Below are 25,829 nucleotides of genomic sequence, written 5' to 3' on the forward strand. Positions count from 1 at the left end.
ATTGTTATTCATATTCAATTTCCTTAGTCAAGCTCATCATGCATTCTTAATCTGACCCTTCAAATCAGCATTCTTCTAATCCAATTCCTTGTCAAATTTAGTCAATCAAGTCATAATCAATCTTTCAAAAACTTCATTCATGTTTTCTTCTATTTCAATCTGACATCGCATATTCTACTTCGGACATAGGAGCATTGTCTTATTATTGGACTTTCATTCAAATCAAACATTCACTTTGATTGCACTATCATAGGGTTCTTATCAAATCAAATCGAACCCTCATCCAATCCAAATCCAAACCAAATCAATATCAAATCAATTCAAATTCAATCAAATCGAATCATATCAAGTGCAGTCAATTTCAATTCCAAATCAAATCAAAGTCCAATCAGCACAAAGCTCCTAATTCCAAGTTCATATTCCCTCTTCAAATCTTTTCACTTTGCATCCATGGATTCAAATCTGCTTCTTTCAATGATTGACAATATTGCACGACAACATGGTCTTGTACCTTCTCCATATCAAATTCCTTCTCAACATTTCAATTCAAATCTGTCTCATGTTCACCATTTTCCTACCTTTGACAAGGGAAATGCATCTCCTTATCCTTCATATGTAGATAATTCCATCCATAGCCAATATAATTCCTCCATCATAAATGACCTCACCATAGAAATTGAGGAACTAAAGAATACACTCTTGAACAAAATAACTCCACAAGAAAAGGTCATTTTCTTTGCTATGTGTCCTTCATTTTCTAGCTCTCATATCCCTTCATACAATTCCATTCAGGGCCCACACAATGCCTCAGACATAAAAACCCTTACCAAGAAAATGGAGGAAATGAAGAATTGTCTCTCATATCTCAAAGGCATTAGTTCTCATGTCCCATCCAATCCTAATCCTCCATGTAATCCCCCTTACTATGAACCTAATCCAAATCCTTTACCCATAATTCCACCTCCACAAAATCCTGATCCTATAATAACATTATCCCCTAATCCTCCAACAACATCATCCCATAATCCTCCAACAAAATTATCTCCTAAGCCTCCACCAGTATCATCTCCACCTCGTCAGGGGTATTTCACATCACTTTTGGCTAGATTGAAAATTCAGCATAATGTGAGCCAATCACCCAAAGCCACACCTCCAGTTCTGTCTCAAGATCTTCCTTCAAAGCATGATGTTTCTCCTCTAGATTTGAGCACTTCTCCATTCCATCATTCCATTATCCTTCAACATTCATCCATCCCTCCTAGTCCATCTTTTGATTTCCCTCCTAATCAAGATCAAGACATTACACCTACCATGCACATTACTGATTCCATTCCATCTTCAGCATTACCATCCATAGATATTCCCCTTCATGAAAAAGTTTCTTCCACTCCATTCACTAATACTCCTCCATGTCAAGATCAAATTTCCTCCACGCCCACATATGATGATCCACTAACCATGTTATATGATCTTCTTTCACCACATGATTCCATTCCTTCCACATCCTCATATGATTCTAGTCCATTTCATGATCCACTCCTTGAGCTATATGATATTCTTTCATGTCAAGATCAAAGTACTCCATCTCATAGTTCCACTCCCTCTATTCCATCTCATGAATGGTGCAGGAGCACCTAGGTAGGCTAAGTGTGAAACCTAGGTATTTCTTTATTTTTGGCTTTTAGTGATGCTAGCCACATCACTATTCTAATAATAGGTCCTATGTGGTCCTTAGGTGTGTTTAGGAGACTTGGCAAGACCCAAAGTGACCAAGTTGCTAGAAGTTGCCGACTATTGTCAACTAGGTGACTTAGGTCCGGAAAAGGCTAAAATGGTCTAGAAAGGTTCCAATGGCTTTGAATTGTTTATTTGAAGTCATTTTATGCATATTATATGTCTACTTTGTTTTTGTGCCAAATTTGGAGGTCTAACTCCATGTAGAACAAAAGTTGCTGAAATGTTGTCATGTTGTCATGACAACATTTTCTTGCAAAAAGCAACTTTTTGGCATTTGTGTGTTTAGAACATCCTAACTGTTTAGAAAATTTATGGAACTGATGGAGGAGCCTTTAAAAATGTGAGGATAGCCATTTTCAGGGGGTTGGACAAGTTGGTTTTGCATTTTGTACGAATTGAGCAAGTATTTTGTTGCCGGTTTTATGCATTTGAAGGCATTTTTAATAGAGGAGGATTGAATGGCCTGATTTTTGTGTTGGAAAAGTTCTGAAATATTGTTTTTAATATTTTTGTAGTGTTGGTTTGATCATTTTAATTCATTTGCATTAGTGTAGAAAAATCTTTTTGTTCTTGGCAAGTTGCTGATCTGAACAGGGCTGCACTTAGAAAATGGGATCTTAGGGCCACTTCCCACCATTGGAAACCTCTGGTATTTTGGGATTTGGAACTAGGATCCATGTACATTATGTATCAAGAAGGAGGGCCCTTGAAAGCATCAGCAAGCATTTTTAAGGTGATGCCCTAGGCAAGCCAAATGCAACTTGGCTAGGAATCACAGTTGGAAAATGAGTTATGGAGAGGATTGAGTGTATAAATACCTTAATCCAGCTGCACAAAGAGTAATGAGAAGGTCTAACCTTGCTCCAGTCCAAAGGAGAGGTCTTGGAAAGGTGTCTAAGGTGGTTTTCCATCACAACAGCGATAAAGCACTTGAAATCCTCATTTTTGGCCTAAAACTGTACTTTCATTGTACGGAAATTTTGGAGGCTAGAAAATTACAGAATCTTGAAGTACTCTAAAAAGGGTATCCAAAAATATAATTTTTTTGTAGGGTTGTTAAGAAGTTTTTCAAGAAATCTTGTTTCCAGCTATTTAGGAGGGCTAATTCCTAGTAGCCTTTTTGGAGCAATTTGGTGTATCTTCCCTAGTAGATTGAATGTGCCTATGAAATCAGCATTGTTTAGGGTCATGGATGTTAGAAGGAGTCTAAAAAAAACCTAGATGAAGAACTGGTACCCTTGGAGCTATAGATGGACTTGAGGGTTAATAGCGGACTGGAGCCGGCTAGTAAGAAATTTGATGTTACTTTGTTGGTGTACCCCCAACTGAAGGATTAGGATCTCTTGAGCAAGGTCCTAGTAATTATAGGGTGTGAAGAAGCCCTAGTGGGTCTAGTGAATGACCTAAGGTAGCCCTGAGAGAGAGCTTGGGGTTTGGAAGCAAGGTTGGGGTGTTACATCAGAGTGGTATCAGAGCCAGTTAAAGATTTGGGAAAGGTAGTTAATGTTGGAAGCCACTGAAGAATCAGTAGGAGAATCCATGATGGTGACAAATGTGGAGTTAGCTAAAGAAGTTGATGAGCAAAGGCAAAGAAATCAGCTTCTTGAAGAAGCACTAGAAGAGGTGAAGCAAAAACTAGATGTAGTTGTAGAGGTAGCCAAGAAAAGAGATGAAGAAGAAGATGGGAATGGTAAAAAGGTAGCAGAGGAAGATATTGTACCTGAACCTGATCCTATCTTGCAAGAAGAGCCCTTATTGAAGGCAATCAAAGCCTTAGGAGGTAAAGCTTTGGAAGGAGTGCCACTTTTCAGTGGTAAGATGGATATTGATGCAGTTATGGATTGGTTAGAGGGTATGGAGAACCACTTTGAGTGTGAGGGTATCTCAGAGGCACAGAAGGTTAAGGTTGCTAAGTCAAGGCTTAGAGGCTCATCCTTAACATGGTGGAAGTATGTACAAGATGAAAGAGTCAGCATGGGCAAGAATCCAATTGCAAATTGGAGTGCTATGGCAAACAAAATCAAGGAGAACTTCCTACCTGAAGACTTTGAGATCCAACTCCATAAAAAGAGGCAAGGACTGAAGCAAAAAGATCTTGATGTGACCTCCTACACTGAAGAATTTCAGAGGTTGTGTTTGAGATCCAAGAAGCAAGAAGAGGAGTCACTCAAGGTGGCAAGGTATCTTGGTGGCTTGAAGTGGAACATTCAAGAGGAGCTTAGCTTATGGGCCCCTACCACTATCCAAAGATGTCATTAGCTAGCTTTGAAGGTAGAAGAAAAGAACAAGAGGAAAGGAGATTCTAACTTCAAAGATAGAGGCAAAGGTAGAAATCAGAAAAATCAAAGAGGAGGCTACCAAGGCAAAGGTAGTGATCAAAAGAGCCAAAGTGAAAGCAAACCCATGGAGCAAACTATTGACCACTCTTCAAGAGGTGGTTATAATAGAGGGAGAGGCAATCAAGGAGGATCAAGTAGGGGTAGAGGAGGTAGGAGCAGCTCTTACTTTGCAACAATGAAGTGTTACAATTGTGGTCAACTAGGCCATCCTGCCTATAGGTGCCCGGACAAACCCTCTTCCTCAAGCCAAGATAAAAGGCTAGCATATGCACAAGAAGATAATAGAAGTTGCAAGGATGTTGACATAGACCATATTGAGTCTGAAAAAGGTGAGAACCTCATGTTTAGGAGGGTGCTGATCAAGCAACCAGCTTCTAATGAGCCTAGACATAGAAGGGCATTGTTTAGGATCAAGTGCAAGATCCTAGGAAAAGTATGCAAGGTGGTGGTTGATTATGGATCAACTGATAATGTAATATCAGAGGAGGCTGTTACAAAGCTTAAACTGAAGAAGATACCTCATGACAACCCTTACAAAGTCACATGGCTTAACAAAGGGCAAAGCATCCTAGTGAATGAACAAGCATGGGTGGACTTCTCAATTGCAGGATATAAAGACCGCTTATTATGTGATATTTTGCCAATGGATGCTTGTCATCTTTTGCTAGGGAGACCTTGGAAATTTGATAGGGAAGTGGTTTATGATGGCAAGGAAAATACCATAACATTTAAGAAAGGAAGCAAGACCTTCAAAATTCAGTCATTGTTAGAAGGGGATGAACCACAGTCCAAGGTGCCTAATGTGCTGCTATGTGGAGAGAAAGAGTTTATTAGAGACCTCAAGCATGAGGAGAGCCAAGGATTTGCAGTCATACTAAAGGCTGCAAGTGAAGAAAAGCCAGTCCAAGAACCTTTACCAGCAGAGGTACAAGAGTTGCTTGTAAAGTATAAGGAGATTGTTAGTGATGGTACACCAGCTACCCTACCACCAAGAAGAGTTATCAGCCATCAAATTGACTTTGTTCCAGGTGCCTCACTACCTAACAAGGAAGCCTACAATTTAACCCCAAATCAGAACCTTGAAGTGGCAAGACAAGTCCAAGAGTTGATGGACCAAGGTTTGATCCAAAAGAGCATAAGCCCTTGTGCAGTCCCGGTGGTTTTGGCATCCAAGAAGGGAGGAAAATGGAGGTTGTGTACTGACTCAAGGGCCATTAACCACATTACAATCAGGTATAGGTTTCCTATTCCAAGAATTGAAGACCTTATGGATTGTCTAGGAGGTGCTATGTATTTCACTAAGCTGGACTTGAAAAGTGGGTATCACCAAATTAGAATAAAGGAGGGAGATGAATGGAAGACAGCATTTAAGACTACTGATGGTCTTTATGAATGGCTTGTGATGCCATTTGGTCTTTCCAATGCCCCTAGCACCTTCATGAGGCTCATGAATGAAGTGCTCAAAGACTTCACAGGCAGATTTGTGGTGGTGTATTTGGATGATATCCTCATCTACAACAAGACCAAAGAGGAACATGTCAAGCATGTAGAAGCAGTTTTGAAGAGGCTTCATGAGAAGAAGCTATCTATCAACCTTGAGAAGTGTGACTTCTTCAAGCAAGAGTTGGTGTATCTAGGCTTTGTGGTGTCTAAAGGAACTTTGAAGATGGACAAGGAGAAAGTTGCTGCTATCCTAAGTTGGCCTACACCTACCACATCTAGTGAGGTAAGAAGTTTCCACGGTTTGTCTCAATTTTATAGGAAGTAAAGGGGGAGTCAAGTCCAAGTTTAGGTGGACTTTAGAGGTTGAAAAGTCATTTGATATGTTAAAAAAACAAGTAGCTACTCAACCCATCCTAAAATTGCCTAGCTTTGAAAAGTTGTTCACCTTAGAATGTGATGCAAGTGGCCTAGCAGTGGGTGGGGTGTTGAGTCAAGAAGGTAGACCAGTAGCCTTCTATAGTGAAAAGCTAAATGAGGCCAAGAAGAAATACTCATCCTATGATCTAGAATTGTATGCCTTCGTCCAGTGTCTTAGGAAGTGGAGACACTATTTGTTACCAAAAGAATTTGTTGTGTTTACAGATAATCAAGCTCTTAGCTACATCAACACACAGGAGAAGTTGAGCAACAGGCACTTGAAGTGGATGGAATATTTGCAGGCCTTCACCTTTACAATCAAGCATAAGAAAGGAAAAATGAACAAGGTTGATGATGCATTAAGTAGAAGGGTTTTAACAGTCCAAGAGATTCAGCTCCATAGCATTGGAGTGGAGAGTTTTCAGAATCTTTACAAGAATGATGAGGACTTTGCTGAAGCCTATAAGGTATGCATGGATTTTGGAAACCACTTTCATAGCAGATTTTCAGAATACACTTTGCAAAATGGGTTGCTATTTAAGGGTAACCAGTTGTGTGTACCAAGAGGTTCCATGAGAGAGAACCTAATACAAGAGAAGCATAATGGCAGCTTGAGTGGGCATTTTGGTATCAGCAAGACAATAGAACTAGTGCAAAGGTTCTATTATTGGCCTAAATTGGTCAAAGATGTAACCAAGTATGTGGAGCAATGTATGGTGTGTATGAAGGCAAAAGGAGGAATGAGAAATGCAGGTCTTTACCAGCCCTTACCAATTCCTAGCAGACCATGGGATTGTGTAAGTATGGATTTCATTGTTGGTTTGCCTAAAACTAAGCAAGGGTATGATAGCATTTATGTTGTTGTTGATAGATTCAGTAGAATGGGACATTTCATTCCATGTAAGACAACTAATGATGCAAGTCATATAGCTCATTTGTTTTTCAAAGAGGTTGTAAGGATTCATGGACTTCCATTAAGCATTGTGTCGGATCGAGATGTGAAATTCATGAGTCACTTTTGGAAGACTTTATGGAAGAAGCTTGGCACTAACATGTATTTTGGTTCAGCTTACCATCCTCAAACTGATGGTCAAACTGAGGTGGTTAATAGAACTTTAGGTAACCTTCTTAGGTGCCTAACTAAGGAGTATGGTCAGACTTGGGATGTTATCATCTCACAAGCAGAATATGCCTACAATGATAGCAAGAATAGGACTACCGGAAAGAGTCATTTTGAAATTGTTTATGGCATGCACCCAAGAGGTGTGTGTGAACTAAGGTGTCTTGGAAACATGGATCAGATTAGTGGTCAAGCTGAAGACTTTGTACAAACCATGAAGGAGATTCAGGAGCAAGTCAAGAAGACTATTCAAGAAAACACTCTAAAACTCAAAGCCAAGGTGGATGAAAAGAAGAAGGATGTTCAGTTTGCTGTTGGGGACTATGTGATGGTCCATTTGAACAAAGCAAGGCTTCAAAAAGGCATTCCTACTAAGTTACAGATGAAGAGGGTAGGGCCTTGCAAAATATTGGCTAAATATGGAGCAAATGCCTATAAGGTAGATTTACCTTCCAATTTGGGCATATCCCCTATTTTTAATGTGCAAGACTTGGTGGCATACAAAGGTGACCCATCTCAGCTCAGTCCTGATGTTCATGAAGATCTTGAACTTGCTTCAACACCTACAAACAACAAGTTGGAGGTAGAAAAGGTGTTAGATTCAAGGGTAAAGAAGACTACAAGGCACAAGGTTTACATGGAACACCTCATAAAATGGAAGGAGAAACCAATTTCAGAGGCTACATGGGTTGCTGAGACAGAGTTCAAGAAGGTTGGCATACCTCTAGATTTGTTGCAAACTGATCCACCTTGAGTTCTTTGTTGGAGGGGGGAGTATGGTGCAGGAGCACCTAGGTAGGCTAAGTGTGAAACCTAGGTATTTCTTTATTTTTGGCTTGTAGTGATGCTAGCCACATCACTATTCTAATAATAGGTCCTATGTGGTCCTTAGGTGTGTTTAGGAGACTTGGCAAGACCCAAAGTGACCAAGTTGCTAGAAGTTGCCGACTATTGTCAACTAGGTGACTTAGGTTCAGAAAAGGCTAAAATGGTCTAGAAAGGTTCCAATGGCTTTGAATTGTTTATTTGAAGTCATTTTATGCATATTATATGTCTACTTTGTTTTTGTGCCAAATTTGGAGGTCTAACTCCATGTAGAACAAAAGTTGCTGAAATGTTGTCATGTTGTCATGACAACATTTTCTTGCAAAAAGCAACTTTTTGGCATTTGTGTGTTTAGAACGTCCTAACTGTTTAGAATAGTTATGGAACTTATGGAGGAGCCTTTAAAAATGTGAGGACAGCCATTTTCAGGGGGTTGGACAAGTTGGTTTTGCATTTTGTACGAATTGAGCAAGTATTTTGTTGCCGGTTTTATGCATTTGAAGGCATTTTTAATAGAGGAGGATTGAATGGCCTGATTTTTGTGTTGGAAAAGTTCTGAAATATTGTTTTTAATATTTTTGTAGTGTTGGTTTGATCATTTTAATTCATTTGCATTAGTGTAGAAAAATCTTTTTGTTCTTGGCAAGTTGCTGATCTGAACAGGGCTTCACTTAGAAAATGGGATCTTAGGGCCACTTCCCACCATTGGAAACCTCTGGTATTTTGGGATTTGGAACTAGGATCCATTTACATTATGTATCAAGAAGGAGGGCCCTTGAAAGCATCAGCAAGCATTTTTAAGGTGATGCCCTAGGCAAGCCAAATGCAACTTGGCTAGGAATCACAGTTGGAAAATGAGTTATGGAGAGAATTGAGTGTACAAATACCTTAATCCGGCTGCACAGAAAATAATGAGAAGGTCTAACCTTGCTCCAGTCCAAAGGAGAGGTCTTGAAAAGGTGTCTAAGGTGGTTTTCCATCACAACAGCGATAAAGCACTTGAAATCCTCATTTTTGGCCTAAAACTGTACTTTCATTGTACGGAAATTTTGGAGGCTAGAAAATTACAGAATCTTGAAGTACTCTAAAAAGGGTATCCAAAAATATAATTTTTTTGTAGCGTTGTTAAATTTTTTTTCAAGAAATCTTGTTTCCAGCTATTTAGGAGGGCTAATTCCTAGTAGCCTTTTTGGAGCAATTTGGTGTATCTTCCCTAGTAGATTGAATGCGCCTATGAAATCAGCATTGTTTAGGGTCATGGATGTTAGAAGGAGTCTAAAAAAAACCTAGATGAAGAACTGGTACCCTTGGAGCTATAGATGGACTTGAGGGTTAATAGCGGACTGAAGCCGGCTAGTAAGAAATTTGATGTTACTTTGTTGGTGTACCCCCAGCTGAAGGATTAGGATCTCTTGAGCAAGGTCCTAGTAATTATAGGGTGTGAAGAAGCCCTAGTGGGTCTAGTGAATGACCTAAGGTAGCCCTGAGAGAGAGCTTGGGGTACATCAATGAACTTATTCCATCTCACAATCCACTCGTTCCACTCAATGATCCTCTTCCAAGTCAAGATCAATGCACCCCTTCATCCATATTTCACGATCCCTCTCCAACTCATGATCCTATTATTCCTCATGATCCCCCTCATAATCTTACTCCTTCACATGATCCTATTACACCTATCCAATCTCCTAATGAATCCCATATGCCTAGACTCGCATCTTGCATTCAGAATAGTAAGTATCCCCTTCAAAAAATAATTCCTCAAGATGTTGGTACACCTTCCATTTTTTCCAATTCCAAAACTCTTCCTTCCACACCTAAAAATTCACCTCCTTCATCTTCCAAGTCCATTTTAGGTCCTTATAGTCCATCCATTCTAGGTTCTTATAGTCCATCCATTCTAGGTCCTTATGTTCCATCGTCAAACTCTTCTTCCCTTCCTTCCATATTAGGTCCTTATATACATCCTTCTACCTTATCCACATTTTCCAATTTATCCCCCCATAGTCCTAATAAAGATCAACAAAGGGGCACGTCCTTGAATTCCATCCAACATTCACCTTCCATAAATCCTCCATCTTATTTACCTTCATGCACCCATAGCATGGCCAATGGAAGTAAATTGGATGCTAAAGAAAAAGAAAACAAAGTCATGAATCCACAAGAGCGTAAGGATCAACATGTCCCATCTAAGCGACATGTTCAAGAAAAGAAAAATCAGATCCAAAATGCAATTAACAAGCCACAAAGGCTAAAAATCAAACGTGCAAAAGTTATGTGGATACCAAAGTTACTTAATGTAGCAATGAATCTCAAAGAAAGATTCCAAATGACATCCAATTCTGCTAATCCAAAAGCCTCCCTCCTTCATAAATTCTCCCAACCTCCATTTTCCAAATCCATTTTGGGTCCTTATACACCCAAATCCGCCATCCCAACTCTATCATCTCCTTCATCCATTTTGGGTCCCTATATCCCAAAATTCCAACTTTCTCCTACACATCCTTCACAACTTACTCCTTTCCACCACCCTTCAAGGTGTGTGCCAATAACGATCTTTCCACTTCCTTCACAAGTCTTCCAACCTAGTATCCATCCTACCTACTCAACTCCCTTAATCCAAACTTTTTCATAGGTCATTGTCTTCTATTCCCCAATTCACTTTAGCATTCTTTTCCTTACCCTATCAACATCTACGAGAAAATACCAATAATTCCTTGAAATATAATAAACAAATTAAAGAAGCATAAATATCAAGGGATACATCCATATACCTAGATGCTTGAGTCCTCCCTTCATTTTCCTACTATGTACTCATGGTCTTCCCCTTTCACTTACCTATCCATTCACTTCCCTTTTTTCCACTTGCACTTTACACTAGGGGCAAGTTCCATCCATATTGTTCTTCCTTACCTATCTTCTATATTTCATCTATCGTCCATTGTCATACCCATCTTTGATCTTGACTTCCACTTTCCATATCCCTTCTGCATTATCCACATGTCTTTATACTTTTCCCATATTTGATCATGACTTTCCCTTTCCTCTCATCCATCCATAAGTACATTCCATATCCTTTCCACATACACTATCCTACATATTCCTACATCCTTCCATATGTTTGATCTTGACATGTTATCCCTATCTTACATTCCATAGTCCTTGTCACGTTCATGTTCATGCATCCATTTTTCATCCATATGCATACATATTCCCATCCTCTTTTCATGTTCATTCATATCTTTTCCATCCATAATCCTACGCACGTCCATCCTTCTTCCATATACCCTTGATCTTGGTTATCCCTTTCATTTCATCTATTTCTTATCACGCATTTCCTCCATATCCTTCGTATCATTCTCCCTTTTTCATGCCTTCCTTCATTTCACTTTCATACCCATGCTCATAATTAATACTAGAGGCACAACAAAAAAAATGCTCATACATTCTTAAGAAGAGCACATCCCTTTTCTTCCTCCATATGTGAGCTTTTATACCATTCGTCCATTTTCATGCAATCCTTCCCCACCATTATTTTCTTCCATTTTCATATCCTTGGAATGGGGCATTGTTGGTCACTCCTTTGAAATATGGTTCTTGGTTCCCCATTATCTAACACTATAATCCGTTGATCATCCATATTATTCCTCCATTCATATATCTACCCAACCTTCCTATCCATTTACAAATACCATGGCTCTCCCTTGTCATTGGTCTCAATCCATTCTATTCCACATTCATTCACTTATATTCATTCATTCATATCAAATTCAATCCAAATCTTTCACATTCAATCCATTCATTTCTATCCATTCTATCTATTCATTCATATCAAATTCAATCCAGGTCTCCCAATCTATTCAATCAATTCATTTATCCTCTAAATCTCATCATATTCTCTTCTTCCAATCACTTCATTTCCATAATCAATTCCTTCATTCTATTTGCATCTACCTTGATCAAATTTCTAGTCTTCCATTCAACACATTTTCCTCTAACAGAATATATTTATTATTTTCATCCATTCCAATCACTTCATTCATTATCATTATCTTATCTTATTCATATTCTCACCACACTGAGCTTCCATCCATAAAACCAACCTCATCAAATAGTGATTGCAAACGAGCTTACACAAATTCACATTTAGACTCAATGATTTGAGAACATCATTCCTTTTACTGTCATTGCCAGCAACCAATCACAAATATCTCATTTCAATTCAATCAATCAATCAGGTTTTGCCTTACAGGATGAATCCTTCCTACACAGGCTTAACAAATTTTAAAAAATTTATCAGGTTCATGGCAAGCATGGTGACTTGAATGGTTACTTAGTCATAATGTCTTTTTGTTAATTTTATCTTTGTGTGTCAGTGATAGCTTTCCCAAGTGTGCCTTGATCTTCCATATCTTGGTATCATTTGAATGGCTTATCCTGATTACACATGTTATTTTGCAATATGATCTATTTTCATGATTCTTTAGCACATCTATGTGAGTTTCAAGTTATGTTAATGCATTACTCACTAGGGGCAACGGGTTAGCACACTTTCCACCAAGCTCCTTCAAAAGACTTTGGGTGTGCCCAGACCTCTCCAGTGCGTATATGTCATTTGTTCCCCCATGACTTTGAAACTTGAATCCATTGTGTTAAGAGTCTAATACATGCAAAGGAATCTTGTCATCTATGCTTCTATAGCATTTGGTGCATAACTCCTCTTGCAATATTAAAATAAGGTTTGCTCTCCATATGAACACAATTGAATCTCTTGCATTCATGTAGTTAAGTTGCATTTAGATTATCATTTTCCATCATCCTATTTTTCTTTTTTCCTTCCCTTCTTTCTGTTCCAAGACCTTTCCACGAAAATTGCCCAAATTTGTATTTTTTGCACAATTTTCGTGAGGGGGCATCCTCCATTCTCCTTCCATCTCTGGGGCAACCTGTATGTTCTTTGATATGATGCCGTGCCGACATCACATCAAAGAGGGGCAAAATGTATACACTAAAAATTGTCCTAAATGACTTTATTAATTTAATTAATACTAGTCACATTCTTCTACTTATTTAATTAAATTATTTTAATTAAATAAGTTCATTTTTGCCTAAGTATTTAAATTTAATTTAAATACTTCTAGCTTTAATGTGTTAATTTAATTAACACATGTTTCTCCACATATTCCTTTTTTTAAAATAAATTTTATTTATTTAAAATCCTCCATGTTCCCATTAATTCTTCTAGACCTTGATTAAATTAAATTTTATTTAATTTAATTTTTATTCAAACCACCTCGAAGTACGTGCATTCATATGAGTTGTCATCACATCTTTTAAGCACATGTTGTCTACACCATAGGAATCTTCCACACACATGTCATCTCATCAGTCTTATCCATCTATCTAGAATGTGAGATAAGGTGCTTAGTTGTCAATTCTTATCCTTATCTCCTGTGCTTAGTTGTCAAATTCTTATCCTTATCTCTTAGTGGTTCTAAGCACATTTTAGATGCTTCCTCCATCCATTTTAAATAGACATCTTGTCTCAAGCATTTTACACTACACACACGAGAAGAATGGCCTGATACTGGCTGGGATAGGAGTCATTCGAAGTCCATCATTGCATCATCATTCTGTTATTTTGATTTTTCATATCATCTAGTCTAGGTACATTTTCCATTTGCATTCATACATCAAAGAGATTCATCCATTATTGTGTTCCTAAGAGCATACCAAACATACTCTCCATTGTTATGTTCATTAGTTTGAGGTTTGCATAATCTTGGTTACAATTTTATGCCACACACTTAGAAAATAGAAAAATTATAGAACTTTCTTCTCATCCTTATCCTTCTTCAATCTCCATCATTAGATCTTCATTGTATTTTTCTAGCATAGATCTTGCTACAAACTTTGACTTTGGCCTTCAAACTTCTCAAACATTCTTTATTTTCATCATAAGTCATTCTTAGGTTCCATCTTTATAAACTTGTTCTTCCATTTGTTACTTGGTTAACATAACATTTCACTTAGGCAATACATCACTTGGTTAACATATGATCTCTAACCTACTTTTCCAAATACTCAGTGATAACTGCAGTCACTTAGTCAACATTGTCTTCCTTATTTTACCTTGTTAGTTGGTGTAGCTTGTATATCTCATTTCATTACAAGATTACATGATCATAAAATAATTAGACCAGAATTACACTATCACTATCCAAATCATTCAAGTGCCCATTAATGATGATGCTTATCAACTCTATCATCAACATATTTTCTTCAAATTCTCTTCATCGATCAAATTGGCACTCTACTAAATTAGCATATTGTCTAATCAACTAAGACTTGACATCACAACCGATATGACTCTTTTACATGCATTCATAGCATTCTTAGTTATATCATTAGTTGGGGCTAATATAAATGACTCTCTATATGTATATAGATTCATGGATGTGAGTGTAACATATGGAAATGAGTGTATTGTGTGGATGTCTTTTCAACATGCATGTGTATGTGGATGTTGGGGCCTTCTTACATGAATTTTTGGCTAATATCAAAAGAGGATGGGTGTAATAGATTTGTGTCCTAAGTATAGACACCCTAAAATTGGAAAAGACTGAAAACAACACAAATTTTGATCAAACAACACAAATTTTGATCAAACAACACAAATTAAGACAAAATTAGATAACAGAGGAAAAAAACTTTCAAATCAATGGTAACATCAAGTCATTAATCAATCAATCATCTATCAAATAAAAAAGGACCTAAATCACTTTAAAAAGAGGAAAAGCAATTAATAAAATCATAAAATGAAATAAAAAATAGAAATAGGAAAAGATAAAAGTTGAAAATAAATGGAACATTTAATAAATCAATAAAAGCCATTTATCCTCACAAAAGTGAAAATCCTCCTTTTTACAATTAAAAGAATTAGAAAATTCTCATTTATCCTCACAAACTAAGTTTCTTGGACTTTTCATCTTGGTGCCTATGAGATATTTATAGTTTCATCATTACCATCTAGTGAAAAGTAAAATCTTGATCCTTACCCCAACCCCCTTCCAAAATCCTATAAATAGGAGGCAAAATCAAGAGGAAAAGGACCCAAGGTTTAGGTATCTATAATATAGGCACATTAAGAGTTATCATCACTTTTAGCATTGTTATTATAGAGAATTCATGTCATTTTGGTATCATTTTAGCATTAGTTTAGTATCATTTAATATCATTTAGGCTTACACATGCATATGATTCTAGCATTTTAGTGTTATTATCTTTATATAATCTGCATTTTCATATAGATCTTGCTTAGATATTTATAGATTTTCATTCATAGCATACTCCCATTCTAAAATTTTCACTAAGATGTTGGTTTGAGAGAAATTTTAGTATTTGTAGTTAGGGAAACATGAGATGTTCATAGAGTCTTTGTTTAATAGTGATTTCTTAGGTCTAAATTACTTCATTGTTATTTTGATTACACTTTGCTCTAAGGTCTCATGAATACATGATCCCACAATGTACAAATTGGTGCTTACTATGGGGCTTCAACTTAAAGCTTCTTTTTTTGTTAACTTTTCTTTCTAATCTTCTATTTTCCTTATAGATTTGTGTATTCTCTAGTTTCTACTATATATCTGACTTTATATAGGTTTTACAACATTTGAGAAGACCCATAACAAGAGAAGCAACCTTTCAAAGACATTCCTAAGCTTGCAAACACCAAATATAAGACTTCTCTAATGTTTTAACACTTTTGAACATTGTTTTAATGCTTATGCATTGTTTTATAATGCATTTGAAGTGTTTTGTAATGCATTTGAAGTGTTCTGTAATGCATCTGCATTATTCATAATGCATTTACCAAAACCTACAGCATATTTATATGTTCAATTATTGCTTTTCACTGATCTTATAGAATATTTTCACATTTCTGTAGTCCATATGAATTTTTTTGTAGCACACTTGATCAAAGCTATAAGCTTCCATCTCTAACATCTAGATTTGATTACTAGCTATTTAAAAGTATATTCTGAACTAGAAAGGAACTCTCAGGCTATTGAAATCACAAGAATGGATTGAAGACAATAAAAAATGTGCCTAGCTTTTTCTAGCGTCAAATTAGGTAATCTTGAACCCTTGTCCATTGGATTGTGGCATTTGTAAATTCATAACCTAGCTTAAGTAGGAAGTTTGATTTTGTTGACATGTTTAGAAGTAAGCCTATGCTCTCAACTCACTAAGTTGATCAGAATGCCAAACCTTCTATAAGGGCCAGTACAAATCAAGCTGAGAATAAACAAATATGTAGATTAAATAGGAGCCTCTTGCCTTCCATATGTAAAGGCTCATAACTAAATGATCATGTTTGTCATGTTTGGGAGATTGAAGTAGTAGTGATATTCTCTCACTCTCTTAGGGTGATCAAACTCCCAAACTTTCCTTTGATTATGCTATTCTTTCTTTTCACTAGGTAGATTATTTAGCCATAGAAATGCTACCACCTAATATTTGCCTTAGCAGGGGTCAATGAGAGGGAACACCTTCCATCTTGCATTCCTAATTGAATGAAAGTTAATCATGCTTGAAACATAGGTTTCCTCTAATAGTCTTGCAAGATATTTTTCCAAACCTCCTTTGCATTGGTGGGAAGCTCTTTGTTACAAGAGAGGTAAAATCAAACACTATCAATTAAACACTAGAACCTTGCAGTCACTAGCTTTAGCAAGCCTTGTTAGGAAGCCATTTTCTTTCATTTTCTAGGAATGTGTGGGTCCATTTCATTATTATTTATACTATTGACTATGCTTGAATGTGTATTCTTAAATACATGTAAATGAACTTTAGAATACAATCCTTCTAAGCCAATTAAAATGGAACTGCAAACTGGTACTAAATCAAGCATGAATGCTGTTGTATACCCTAAAATAATGCATCCAATACCTAGAAAAACACATCTTGCCACTTTTGTAATGCATTTTCATCATGCAACAACATATCTGACTGATACAAAAATGCATCTGACTAATACAACAACACATTTGATTGAACAAACAATGCATTTGAGGAATGAAATAGTGCATCTACATATATAACAACGCTTACACCCTATAGAAAAATACTTGACACACCATAAAATAATGCATATAAGCACTAAAATTGCACATTTGAAGGTTCCTATAACACATCTAAGAGAAATTTCAAAATAGAGGCTATTTGCATGCAAAATTTTCATAAACAAACAATAGATTTGGACACCCTTTTCCTTCATTGATATTTTGCAAAACTGAGGAATCCTGAAATTGACCATCATATTTAAAGAAAGTAATGTTCCAACCCAACATTAGGTCTCTTATCCAATAGCCATCATTATCTCAACTTTATACATCAAGCCATAGATCTGTCCCCTACCCGACTACATGGAATTGAGTCTTATCATCACCAATGTCACCAAACACCTTTTTGAAACATAGCTTGATGTTCGAACAAATTTTGTTCTAGAAACAGTCCTCTTACATTGAAAAATAGAATAATTAAAGGGATCTCATCCACATCTCATGCGAGTATGTAAATCTAGTGTAACTACAAAACAAAAGGAACCTAAAAGATTGCCTATATGGGTAAGTGCCAGAATAGCAAAACGAACTATCAAATCTATGCAATCCCCAAATATTGTTGAGCCAATTACACCTATTGACTATCTATCAACCACTATTGCCAATGAATCACCTTTGTTGAAATGATAGAACTCACAACCTTCCAATGAAATGGGTTCATCGAACATATGGGGTAAAAATGACCTTGAAACAAAGATTAAAGATTTCCAACAAACTCCAAAAATTGTGGATATAATGGAAAAGATACTTGAATGACATAAAGAACATTATTTTCTATCATTAGCACAACAAGGTGAAAAATTACCTTTAGACTTTGTCATATCCAACCTTAAGAGGGATCAAGAAGAATCAACTAACATTGTCACACAAAAAATTCAAGATCTACAACTAGAGATGGAAAGAATGAAATGAGGGAAAGTTCAACTGGTTGAATTCAATCTTGAGAAAGTATGTCCCCTCCCATTTGACAAAAGAATTACCTTGAGACCATTTCAAAAAAAAATGCAAATACCAAAATATGATAAATATTTTGGCACAAATGATTCACAAGATCTTCTCCGACAATTCTATACTTTGAGTATGGAATTTTTCCATGAGACAACCTACCTCATGCATCTATTCCCTAGGAGTTTGGGGCACAAACCATGGAGTGGTCCTCAAAGCTCCTCTCCAACATCAAATAATTTGATAAACTAGCTATTTCATTCATCATATAGTATACCTATAACATCGAAAGGGAGACCACTATGATCGACCCATGCAATACAAACAACTCCTAGGAGAATCCTTCAAGGTGTTCCTACAAAGATGGAGGCATACCTATTCCAAATATCATTGGGACATCCAAGATAAAGAAAAAATGGATATATTCATTAATAGCCTCTCCAAGCCAATGAACCATTGGCTACAACTCCAAGGTCCTAAGGACTTTAAAGCCACATTAGAAAATGTAGCCAAAGTAGAAGAGACCTTGATAAATAATGACATGCTCACACTATCATAAGATGGCAAGGGTTTCTCAAACAATTTCTCCAAATCTCATAATTCATCCAACCAGTTGAGTGCTACATAGAAATCATGGTAGAGGAATGAAATTTAAAACATGAAAAATGAGGGAGTGGTAGAAGCTAATCATGTTAAACCACAAATCCCCCCTCTCCAATGAACAATATCCAACTACCAACAACACCAATGTGATTTCTCAATAGGACACACCAAAGCAAGATTATTCTTGTCCTTTCTATCATAGGAATGTAAACACTCCTTTAAACCAAAATATCTCCAACTAGAAGGTGGCCTATAACCAAGCCCCTCCACCAAGAGGATACAAATCTATTGATCAACCTAGAGTTTATACTCCCATTGGGGAGACTTACAAAAGAGCATTGTGTAGACGCTTAAAATCATCCCTAAACACTATATTAATTAATTTTAATATTTTTCGTGATATTATAATTAATTATTAATTAATTAAATATATTTTTCACATTCCTCTACTTATTTAATTAAGCTAATTAATTAAATGAGTTCATTCTCCTAAGTATTTAAATATTATTTAAATACTTCTAGCCTTAATGTGTTAAATTAATTTAACACATGATCCTCCATCTTTCCCCCTTTTTAAATAAATTTTATTTATTTAAATCCTCATATCCTATTAATTCCTCTAAACCCATGATTAAATTAAATATCATTTAATTTAGTCTTAAACCTAACCTAGAGCCTAGTCTACACCCGTCATTTTCATCCTCTTAAGCCTAATCCCACTTAATCATTCCTAATTATCTCCCTAATCCCCCTCATTAGTCTAAGAGTGTGCTCACACATGTGTGAGATGACATGCCTACACACTCTTGTCTCCCACTCTTCTTCTCAAGTTTTCTCACACATATGTGAGCAAAATTTAAATTCTTGACCATTTGCATGGCTTGCATGTCACCTTATGTGGCACTTAATTGGATACCACCTCACCAAGCCCTCCCTCAAGCCTATAAATAGAGGGCTTGTCTCAAGCATTTGCATCTCCCATTTTTTTGCATTGTTACCATGTTAGTTTGAGATTTGGTTTACATTCATAGTTTGAGCTTTCATGGTAGTTTGAGTTTGCATTAGTAGAGTCTCATAGTGATTTTGTAGATTCATACTAACAATTTGGTAGCTGATTTAGTTTACATTATGCATTGTGAATCTAGTTTCTACATGCATTTGTAGCTTCATTTTAGCTTGCACTTTTATCATAGTTTGCATATTTAGTTAGTTCTTTCATTACATATCATCTTCATTTTTGAATGCCTTCAAGAATGGCTCTCTCCATAGCCATTTCTTGAGGTCTTCTTCATCTCATTTAGTCTAGATTCATACCTTACTCGCATACACACTTGCACTCACTCACTCAAGAGATCCATTTATTGTTGTGTTTGGGAGAGCACATCAAACACCCCCCTATCTTAACATACCAACAAGGCCTCTCATGGGTGTCCTTGTTGAGCTGTAGAGATGGCTGGAAGGTTGGATTTTTTGGTTGCTTAGGGTTGCAAAACCCAAGCAAGCATTAGTTGGTATTTTGTTCTTTTCATTTTGATAAGTCTTTGATGCAATTTCAAGATTTTAAACTAGTGTTTGTTTGTTAACCCATGCTTCTTGCAAGTGTAATGCCCTGCCTGGAGATCCTTGGAAACAAGGATTCAAATCAAGCCAAAATATTTTTTTTTACAAGTATGAATGCGCAAAACAACATCATACAGGGATCACAAAGATTGCAACAGAAAACTTCAACACAATCTCAGCAACCAACAAAAATCCAAGCGCCACTACCCAACTGACACACCCAACCAAAAGCCAACAACCACCCCAACAAGATGAGGGCACAAAAAATGACCACTCATCAACAAAAAACCAAGCTAGGGTAAAATGCAGAATTCTGAAATTTGGCTAAGCCTGAAATCCTGAAGCCCTGAAAATTGGCTAAGTCTGGATTTTTGAAGCCCTGAAATTTCCTAGAATCCATAACTTATCTCCGAGAGGTCTGAAACCTATCTCAAACGATTTGTCGCATTTATTAAAATATATCGTAAGTATAAGTTGACGTATATTTAATTCACATATAAGGAATTAAATATACATGAATTAAATATACGTCAACTTATACTTAAACGATATATTTTAAACCCTGAAGGACTACAATAGAAATCCAAAAATTGAATTTCAGAAGAAACCTTTTGAATTCAAAATGCAACAACATAAGCTTGAAAAATGCCCAAAAGGGTATCCAGATCAACTCTCAAAAAGATCAGAACACTACAAAAAGTGCCTTTTGTTGGCACGCGTAGGTTTTAACCAAAAGGCGTGCGACACTTTTCACTAAGGGAGGGTGACACTTCTCTCTTACTGCATGTGACACTTCTCAAGAAGACGTGCAATACTAGAAAAGTATCACGTGACATTTCGCATAAAGCCGTGCGACACTCTTCCAGTGTCGTACGACACTTCTCCAGTAATGCGTGTGACACTTTATAGTATTGTACGACATTCTTTCTATGGGCGTGCGATACTTTATCTGTGTCGCACAATGCTGAAAAAATGTCGCCCATAGAAAGTAAAAACACTTCCAGAACTCAAAAATGGGGAAAAATCAACAAAAGAACCTCCACATCGGGGAGTACCAGATCCACGCGAATCGAAGAATCAACACTCAAGTGCAAGAACAACACAAAAAGAAGAACATCTAGCCATCTCAACGACAGCAGCAAAAGAACACACTGAAATAAACATCGCAAAAACATAGATAACATTGCAATGTAAGGAAATACATCTCAGAACTAAGCCACCAAATAAGTGCGCAGTTCCTCCCAACCGTCAATAGCATCATAAGACCATCGTGGGTCCTAGCCATCCCCCACACGTAAAATCCCAAGCCATCAACCAGATTGTCGGTACTGTCGTAATAGGGATGTCACTACTAAAACATGCAACAATATAAGCATAAGGAAATCTAAGACGCTAGTAGTAACGCATAAGATAATCCTATAGTAGATAACATCACCTATCACATGCTAAACAACAGTAAGCAACAGATATGCTAATACAACAATTCACAACATCTAATCATATGCTAAACATCATAATAAGGGAATGCATCAAATAAAATAACATCATCTAAACATGATATACAAGCATCCCAAAGAAAGCATAAATCACAAGAAAGCATACTCCAAAACTCAAAGTAACAAGTGAAAACCTCCAGCAACGGTCACACTAGGACAAAGGACCGTCTCTGTACACCGGTCCCTAGCAGTGGTGAAGCTAGCTACGCCTCCCAACCATGTGGAACCCATAGGTCCACACCCGCCATGCTAATGGAGATAATAATCCAACCAAAAACACACAAAAGAACATCCATGGCTAACACTCAAGCCAGACAGTATGATGGCTGCAACCAAGAACCTAAGACAATGTAAGGAGTACAGGTCCTGGTCAGACACTCAAAAGGCTGCTAAGTAGGGGCTGACATCCTGGAGAGTCACTTGGCATCAAAAAGCCCAAGCTCGGATCGTGTTTCCTCAAACTTAAATGGTTGCTCACACATTGTGCCCTCAAACTTAATTAGGTGCTCACACATTTTACTTATCTTAAGTTTTATTAACAATCACACATTTTATTTAGTTATCACTTGCTTAAAACTTCTTATCCTCCGTCAACCTCCGGCGCCATGAATGCCGAGCTGTGAGATAGAAGCCCCCTCCAGATGCTACCCTACCCTACCCATGCTCATCCTACAACAAGTGCCTGTGGGCATGCATACTCCCATCCCAACCCCAATGATCATAACTTCCAACAAATTCACAAAAGATCGGGCCTCGCAAGTCACCCAACAAATGTATGTGCACGTACTCGTGTGTGGCGCACCACCATCACGAAGATCATAATACAAGGACAAGAATGAGAACATAATGCAAAGAAAACACCCAACTGAAAGCAACATGGGAAGGACAGATTCTACATGAATTCCAAAGCCAATAAAATCATACACCATGAAATCACTCAACTGGCCTCAATCCAAGAGTATGGATTCTACATGAATCCCAATGATGTAACAAAACCAAAAGTCATGAACTTACTCAACTGGCCTCAATCTGAGAGTATGGATTCTACACGAATTCCAATGTCAATGAAATAAGGCAAAGGTCTAAAAGAAACAATAACAACAAGAATAAAATCACTCAACCGAACACAATGTCGGGAGTACGGATGCAACACGCACCCCAATGCAACATGAAAGTGCAAAAGTGGTCTGACTGATATCCTAACAAATCATCCAAGTCCATGACCCACATTGTGCCAAGAAAACTTGAGAAAATAGGGCGGCACGCAAAATGAGGTAAAAATTTTAAATTTTGGAAAAACTTCAAAATTAAAACCCATTTGGCCTTTGGGTTAAAAAACCCCAAAAATCCAAAAATAAATGGAATTAGACACCGTATGCAAAAATAGCCCGCATAACGGTGCAAAATCCCAAACCCTTATCTCAAAAAATAGGGAAATGTTCATACCCGCCCAACCAGGTAGAACTAGCATACAGAAATGGAGGGGAACACTAGTTCTCAACCTCCAAAAAAATGGCTACGTAAAACAAAAGCAGAAACGGAGCAGAAGTAATAAAACAGGAAAGCCCTACCTCACAGCCAAAAGGGCAAAACGGGAATCTGAACCATAAAATAAATATCTCGCAGAAGTAGCTAAAAATCGTGGCAATCCAAGGTTTCCCCGAGCTGGATCCAATGAGGCCAACCTTGTGACGATCCCACGCCCGTAGCTCCCACAACGAAGAAAACAGTAAATCCTCATGAAGAGGATTTTGGGTTTTTACTCTCCAACTTTCTAATCTGAAAGTGAGAAGTGAGCAATTAAATTCTTTTTTGGATATTTATTCACTTTTTGAGTGAATAATCGATTAGGGAAAATAACCAGCCAATCCAGTTAAACCTTGAATCGACCCAAACGAAAATAGGCTATTCCTATAAATAGGAATTCATCCATGGCAAAGCTACCAGAAATTAAAATAAATCAATTAAAAAGCCCAAAAACCCAAAAACACAGAAATCACCTTAACAACTTTCGTGATAATGTGAACCTCTAAATGCACAGACACGCTTACTGGTCTAATCACATAATGCAAATGAGTTTGGATTTAATAATCACCGAAAGGTTTAATTTAAACATTTTAATAAAGGATACGTCGACCATACAAGGATGACATTGGTAAAATATGAATGGCTAAATCACCAACTCCATGTGCCACTGCTAGGGATATAAATCCTGCACACTAAACAACACGATCAAGTGCAATTGCATATAATAACATAGCTGAAGCAATAATGCATTAAATCACCTAATTTAACCATTTATTTAATTAGATTAAAATCATCTATTTACATCACTCATGTTCGCATAAAGCTTAACAACACAAGAATGAAGTAAATAACCATAGCATTAAATCCATCACATAACATAATAAGAGATATGTCCAAATACCAGATAACCAGATAACATCATAAAACACACTGTCATCTCAAAATGGCATCATCATGCAATATGATTAACTGAATAGCATAGTAGTCTAAAATCCATGATACTGGAATCAAAGTGTAGCATCTGACCCTCAAGTCCTCTCAAATGTAAACATAACATGAGTAACAAATATCTCTCTAATCAGAAATATAACAAGGTAAATGCCTGCAACACATAACCAAATAAATCAACATGGACAATCCATTTCTAATCATTAATGCATTTAATAAAGATTGATTACTCTACACTAAAAAGGCATTTAAAACACATAAGCAAACATAGTTATAAACATGACTAACCATTGCTACAAGAACCTAGTCCAGTGTAGCATGGTAAAAGAACATAGTGAAATCTCTGCACACATCTCAAGGTAATCATGAAACAACCTCATGATACCACATTGATCCTGGTAACCACTGGCACAAACCTCAGTGAACCAAAAATAACATCATAATCTCAAAGATCAGTCAAAAGCATAATCAATGCAACTGATAAAGAAACATAAATCCAAACACCTCAACGGTGTAGACCACTCAAGCTCACAATCATGATCCATCACAACAAAAGATCGAAAAGGGTGCATCCATCAGGATGACTTACAAAAGTCAAATGGGAGAGGCACTACATCATCCCCCCCCAAAGACTAGGCTTACTCCTAGAAGCCTGCAATCCAAGAATAGAAACCAAAACACACAAGAACCAAAATCAAAAGCGAGCAATAGGAATGACTCAACAAATCTGTACAAGTCAAACCCAAAACACTCCAACATTCTCAAACCATCATGTTAACCCCCAATTGGGTTAACCACAAGAGAATGGGTGTCACACAGACACAAGGTCCTCCAACAAGGAACCTTCTATGTGCTAGGAAAAACCCAACTAGCCATAGAATCAACAATACAAGGTAAGGAAAATCCCTCTCTACCTCATCAACAGGTGCCCAACTACAACATGCACCAACGACATGACCACAAAACTAGGTCAAAACACTAAGAACTTCCAACAAAAGTTGGAATCATGGGGAATAACTATCCCAAACTCCCAAGAATACTATCATGTCACACATGATCATTCTGGAATCTACGTAAACTCACCCTTAGAACAAAGAGGATGAACGTTTACCAACAAAAGGACACACTCCAAAGGACTACTCACCACCAAGCATAGGAGCATGACACCTCACCAAGGCACAAAAACTCAACTACCACTGGAAACTAGGGTAACATAACCCAACCAGACAAGATATCACCTTTCCACAAGGTTGCACAGACTTTCATCAGTAGACACAATCATGAAATGTTTGCATACCAACTCATGAGATTGTAACATGTGTCCAACGATACCATGTCCCTCTAGCACCATGCTAGGAAAACTACACCCAATCTACCGCTAAACTCAATCACTAGCCTCAAGTCAACAGTTAAAGAGAAAACTTGACTGAGACAATCCACATGAAGATAGAAGCTTAAGGAGAAGGATACTATAGAGTATTAGGACTGAGAGGGAGTCTCTCTCTCAACCTCTACACTAACCAGTCCATGATGCGTTAGGAAACTCACAATTTCACCAACCATCAACATACTCACCTGAAAACACTAACTGAGCTAGTGGCATAACCATACTAGCCTACTCTCACAAGAGAGAAAAGGATACAGAGGTGCACCCAAGACAATGTCCAAGAAGGAGAATTGACTCATCAAAGAACTAAGTCACTCCCAAAAGACAAAGCAATATCAACCTTGAGCAAGGAATGCT

Source organism: Cupressus sempervirens, chromosome 8 (assembly GCF_028749045.1).
Source record: "Cupressus sempervirens isolate cs-2001-9-10 chromosome 8, ASM2874904v1, whole genome shotgun sequence".
Taxonomy (NCBI): domain Eukaryota; kingdom Viridiplantae; phylum Streptophyta; class Pinopsida; order Cupressales; family Cupressaceae; genus Cupressus; species Cupressus sempervirens.